This window comes from Pecten maximus, chromosome 6 (genome assembly GCF_902652985.1).
Source record: "Pecten maximus chromosome 6, xPecMax1.1, whole genome shotgun sequence".
Taxonomy (NCBI): Eukaryota; Metazoa; Mollusca; class Bivalvia; order Pectinida; family Pectinidae; genus Pecten; species Pecten maximus.
The window spans coordinates 41206406-41212856 of record NC_047020.1 but is presented as its reverse complement, the minus strand read 5'-3'; positions in this window follow the sequence as shown (position 1 = coordinate 41212856).

Here is a 6451-nt window from a genome sequence, read left to right as displayed (position 1 = left end):
TTCTAATCATCCCATACATGAACATCGACGAGTCATGTACTGTATATCCTTATTACGAACATCGTCGAATATCTACGATTGTTTGCACTACGTTATACCACGTGTATCGCCCGTGGATCAACTCATTCAAAAATCCTCGTTTCAATGACGTCACTCTACGGAACATATCAAAAAGTACACGTAACAATATGGCTGCGCCCATGAAAGCGTGCCCATTCTGTGCTAAACGTATATTGGACATGAAGCTCTATAGGTCTTAAGTGTTTTAAACAAGTATAACTTAGTACGGCAATGTTTTTTGGGGGATGCGTGGAATAACGCAGGTGTATGTAGCACGTAATTTGTGCTTAGTATTTGTGATAGTGTTGTCTCGAGATGGAATTTTACCATCGCCTCCTGCTCGGGTACCAAGCCATCCTCGACAACACTATAATGTATAATACACTGCCAGCCTCATTGCTTCTATTAAAGAGATATAAATATAAAGAGATATAAATACAAGTTCAAAAGGACATAGTATTCAAATGTAACCTGGGGTATTGCAAAAAACATCACTTAGTCTCTTGGGTAGGCGATATATTAAATTTATTCTAGTAAGATTTCATTTCATACACAAAATGCAAATATACATTAACTACATACAAATTCATAAAAACATTGCACTGTTGCATAGAAATAGGTCAGCAACGGAGATCTTCTTCGAGATGGAAGACATTTTCGAGATGATGTTTCAGATTTTGAATCATCAGATGGGATTAGTTAGGTAACGAGGAACTGCTGCCTTGATCGAGTAAATACTTCGAGATTAACCGTCTTCGAATTAAATTACTAGAGTTCGATAAAAAAGGCAGTGATTGCATAAAGAGTACTAAATGTACCTTCCTTGGATGTGGTAGCCGTTTCTCATGCTCCCTCTCCGGAACCGATCGGGACCGGAAAAATGAAATTAATAGGGTATTTCAATTAAGTTTTCGGAGTTCGAATTATCAGTTTTATTTATTAGATAAAGAGGAGAAAAGAGGAATACTTCGAAATAAATGGGTTGTTCAAGTAAGACTTATCGAGATGGCGAAGTTTGGTTGCATGTAAAAGTGATGCGTTCAAAATCAAAATAAATCTGTAAGGTAAAGAGGTATGTAGAAATTTTCATGAGCATACAATTTACTAGACTGGATTACCTACCTTGGTACCATTTCTCTCCGCCAGGCTGCGCTCACGAATACGAAGTAGACTGGATTACCTGCCTTAGTACCATTTCTCTCCGCTAGGCTGCGCTCATGAATACGAAGCGAAGCCTAGCGGAGAGTAGAAAAACTACGGCAGGTAATCCAATCTACAAACATCTCGACCTCCGTCCCACTTAAATATTGTAGAGTGATAAATTTCATCAAAATTAGGGTTGCTCCAAACGCAAAGTTCCATATCAATATTGTATTGATGCAGACGACATTCGTCGTGGGGATGTCTTTCCGGTTTTATTTATATCGGCCAATCAAAATGACAGGATTGATGGCCCTGACCTGTCGTTGTGTTTTCGAAGCGAAGCCTAGCGGAGAGTCGAAAAACTACGGCAGGTAATTCAGTCTAACAATTTACAAAGTTAAAACGTTACATACTGTCACGTGTGAGTTCTTTATCCACCTCACTGAGCCCCAAATACAGACTTGGTATTGGTGTTGCGCTACGTAGGTAGTCATTCAACACACGTACCTAGTTTTTGCAACGATATACAATGTATCTTCTTTTAAAGTATATTTTTTTAAAATTAGAAATTCATTGCTTCTATTTATCAAACGGCAAATATTCTGGTACGTGTTGAAGGTAAAATGGCTTTTTTCTTGTTTACCTATCGATCGACTTGGTTCCGGATATTTAGTTGGAAGTGAAATACAAACAAACACTGTCTAGGTAATATCCTGGCTTCGTCTAGCATAAAACACATCCTGTGGAGAGTATGATTTTAAAAGCCCATATACTTTTCTTTAAAATCTGACACCCCTCCTTGGACAAATACTAAAACCAACCTATTTGATATGATTGCTCTGCGTAACATACACGGTTAACATTTAATATACATTTACACCAGAGCTTCAGAACAACAACTTCACTCGCACAATTAAAATCACTGACAAACAGCTGGTATGAGCCACAATGCAGACAAAACATATAGACATACACACAACATCAGACGGTCATTTTTTTCAGTCTAAATAAACTTAATGCTTAATGTTTAATATCCATATTGTAAAGTGCTACTCCTATATCTTAAGAGGTAACTCCAAAGAAATATATTTCTAAACAATCATTATATGCAAATTATGTTGTTTTATTGTTGTTTTTTTTACAATTTTACAAAAAAAAAAATTATTTTCTTTTATTTATTTATTTATCTATTTTTTTTCGTTTTTTATTTTTTTTTCTAGAGTCTAAATAAACTTAAAGCTTATTGTTTAATATACATATTGTAAAGTGCTACTGCTGTATCTAAACAGGTAACTCCAAAGAAATACATTTCAAAACGATTATTATATGCAATTATCTTCTTTTGTTACTATTTTACAATTTTCTTATTTTTATTTTTTTTTATTTTTTTTTTTTCTAGAGTCTAAATAAACTTAATGCTTATTACTAGTATCTGTATTGTAAAGTGCTTCAGCTATATCAAAAGAGATAATTCCAAGAAATATATTTCCAAACAATTATTTGTTTTTACATTATTTTTTATTTATTTATTCTATTTTGTATCTTTTACTGTTGGAGTCGATTTTAATAGCTCATTGGAGCTAATGTTGATTTGTTATAATATGTACCGACTATAAATAAAGTTTGAATTGAATTGAAAGCTATGGCCAAACGCACCCCGACAGGTACGCATATGTTGTTACAATTGCGACCGTTCAGTACACAGGATATAAGCACCTGACAAAAAAACTAAAAATCAGAGTTACTGTAAAAGTTCTTAATTTGGCGTACTCAAATTTTAGCACAAAATAAATTTAGCGGAATGATAAAGTATCGCACCAACAATGATTGACATAGAAACAAATGTAGATAAATTACAACTAGCGTAATCGTAACTTTGCGGAAAGTTTCAAGCGCAAAAAAAACCCACTAAGATATGTATTTTTACAATATATACAGCAGAACCAAATGGAAATAAACTGCGCATTTCAGCGGTTTCGTCCTTCTAAGACTCGTCGGTGGTGCCAAGGCCTTTTTACATCCAAGTTTGTTTTGTTTTTTGGGGTTTTTTTGTTTTGTTTTTTGTTTTTGTTTTATTTTTGTTTGTTTTTTTTGGTTTTTTTGTTTTGTTGTTGTTGTTTTTTATATATATATGTATATATATATATTTACATTCTGTGTTGCATTTGTCTATATGTCGTTAGTAAACCAAATTGTATTCATGAGACTGTATACTACAATTTACAGTGATTCGGTCAGTGTAGGAATACAGCTCCAAGTGTTGTAGGTTAAACAATGGCCGCCAGTTACTTTCGGCCTAGAGAGCTTTGGAATGCTAGCATTTATTTACAGAAGCCACAACGAAAAATAAAGCAACATCACAAGTTATGAGAGTATCATTTTATAATTAGAAAAATGTAGTCAACACGAAACTACTATAAGTGCCACTCTTGATCTATACCGTATACGAAATATGATCAAATTGTGAATGTCGTCACACTCACAGGGGCTCGTTCCGAATTTTGAGAAATGCAAGATACGACAACAATAAAAGTAATGTATTTATAAAAACAATCTTGTATAAATATCGGGAGTATCGACATGGTTTCCGGTTGTGTGTGTGTAGGCCTACTGGATTTTAGTTTTGTGATTATTCACTGATGTCAAAGGCCTACCTTACAAAATCGAGCCCCTGTGAAGTTGAAAATCGTCTGCTAAGTTAGCCTAGCGACACTGAGTTGACCGGTTAGACTGGAATCTGTTTCGAACGAAATACCCTTGGAATCGTTTCCCCTACTGTCAAGACGACTTTCATTTAGAATCTAAACGATGGTATTCTTGTTAAATTAACGTAAATCCAGTCGATAGAAACATAAGTGTTTCCGAGGAATCGAGTCTGTCCTGGGCAATGCCCGTTCGAACCGCATCACTTCTAAATGTTAACTTTATATCATTGCGCAGAAAAAACGGTTTCGATTTTGAACAATCAGAAGTTATGCTATTGTGAACAATTTGGCGATACCTACAAGCGTATATGAAATAAAAAATAAAGCCAAATTTGTACAAAAACGTTCGTATGTGCTTGCTATTAATAACGTCATCAGGGACTATATCATTCCTTCTGGAAATTTCGGCTGTTCCGGTATTTGAACTTGATGACGTCAGTGATAGGGTAAGCGGCAAATTTAAACGCGTCATAACCTACACTAAATAAAAAATCTTTATGAATGTAAATATAAGCATTGAACTGTTACCAAATGGTAGTATACAGTCGATATGAATACAATTTGGGTGACAGATAAATATTTCATGTCGCCCTAACGGGCGACATTCTATTTATCTGTCACCCAAATTGTATTCATATCGACTGTATACTACCATTTGGTAACAGTTCAATGCTTAAATGTCAAGTAGTAATAACGAGAGTACAGACAAGTAAATTGTCGAATTTTCGAGGCAATCTGCCCCTTTATCAAGACACAGGTAAATTACATACGATCACATATAGACATATAACATGGAACAGTTACACAAATATAGTAGGTATAAACAACAAAAAATATCGTAATGTTGTAAAAATGATCCCCCTCGGCCGATACTTAATTCGCCGAGGGCCTATTATGATTAATAAGGAAACATCTTTGGTGGTGTAAAGATGCTAAAAGTAAATGAATGAATGAATGAATGAATGAATGAATGAATGAATGAATGAATGAATAATATAACTTAAAGGTTTAACAGAAAAACATCGCGGGTCGATTCGATGTGATGGCAGCGCGTGTTATGTCATGAATGTTTTTGTTATTGTTTTTTTTCTCCATATGTACATTTCGTCCCGCAAAACTCGGCCCAAACAGCGGGTTTTACATTTCGTCCCGCAAAACTCGGCCAAAACATCGGGTGATATATACATGTATATATATTTAAAAAGAATAAAAAACACGACACAGCAGCTAGCGCTTTCGTCACGTCTAGGTGACTCTTCAGAATTTAAATATTATATATATATTTCATGTAAAGAAAAAACTACTTTAATAAATAAAGCATTTTGATTTATAAGTTTACGCTCCTGTATAAGTTCTGCGTTTATTGTTTGTTGAAAATTAACATTTCGAAATTGTAGAAACTGCACAAATTGCCCATTCCTTTACAACTGCACCCGAACTGGTTCCCAAAGGAACAAATCTTAAATCAACATTTCATAGTCATATTTACATTTTCATTTTATTGTCTATTGTGAGGGTTGTACAGTTGTACGGTATAAAAAACCAAATCAATACGGAGTTAAGATAAAAAAATGATTTCATTATTTTACAGTTATATTGCATTCTCAATCAATAGTTGTGTACATAAACACGAGCGAATATCTAGCTGAGCGAGTTGGTTGGTAAAGCAGAAAAAGCGATGTGAGGAGGACGAGGAGGACGAGGAGGAGGAGGGTATGAATGGGTTTCCTGAAGAATGAGTGTCCTCTGCTTCATTGACAACACCCGCCAAACAAATCTGGGTCAATCATCGACGATAACACCATGCAAATCTGTTTACAGTACCAAGAACAAGGACTTTGTCAAATATGTTGGCGAAATTAGTAGTCGGCGAGGAAAGCTGTCTATTAAAGTACACTACCATTACCACTACACTACAATTACCACTACACTACCATTACCACTACACTACACTACCATTACCACTACACTACCATTACCACTACCACTACACTACCACTACACTACAATACCATTACCACTACACTACACTACACTACCACTACACACGACCGACACGACAGACCACTACCCACTACCCTACAATACCACTGACCATTCCACTACACTTTACCATACCATTAAAACTACCAGGTACCACGTCACAAACCATGAAACCTACAACACTACCAACACACACAAATACCAGACCAAAACCACACACACATACACACACCCAAACCACACACACACACATACCAATCCATACCACCCAAAACTACCACACAAACCTACACACACACAACTACACACACTGACCCAGACACACCCAACACAACCAGACCCAACACAACGCCAAACAACACAACCCCACCACACACGACACGCCACACCACGACCAAAGACCAACGACCCCTACACACACTACCAAACTAATACCCCCTACACACACGAATACCACCACGACCTCCATACCACTACAAACTACAATACCACAACAACCACTACACAACTACCAACCACACACCGACACGACCACACGACCAACCACGACACACCTACCC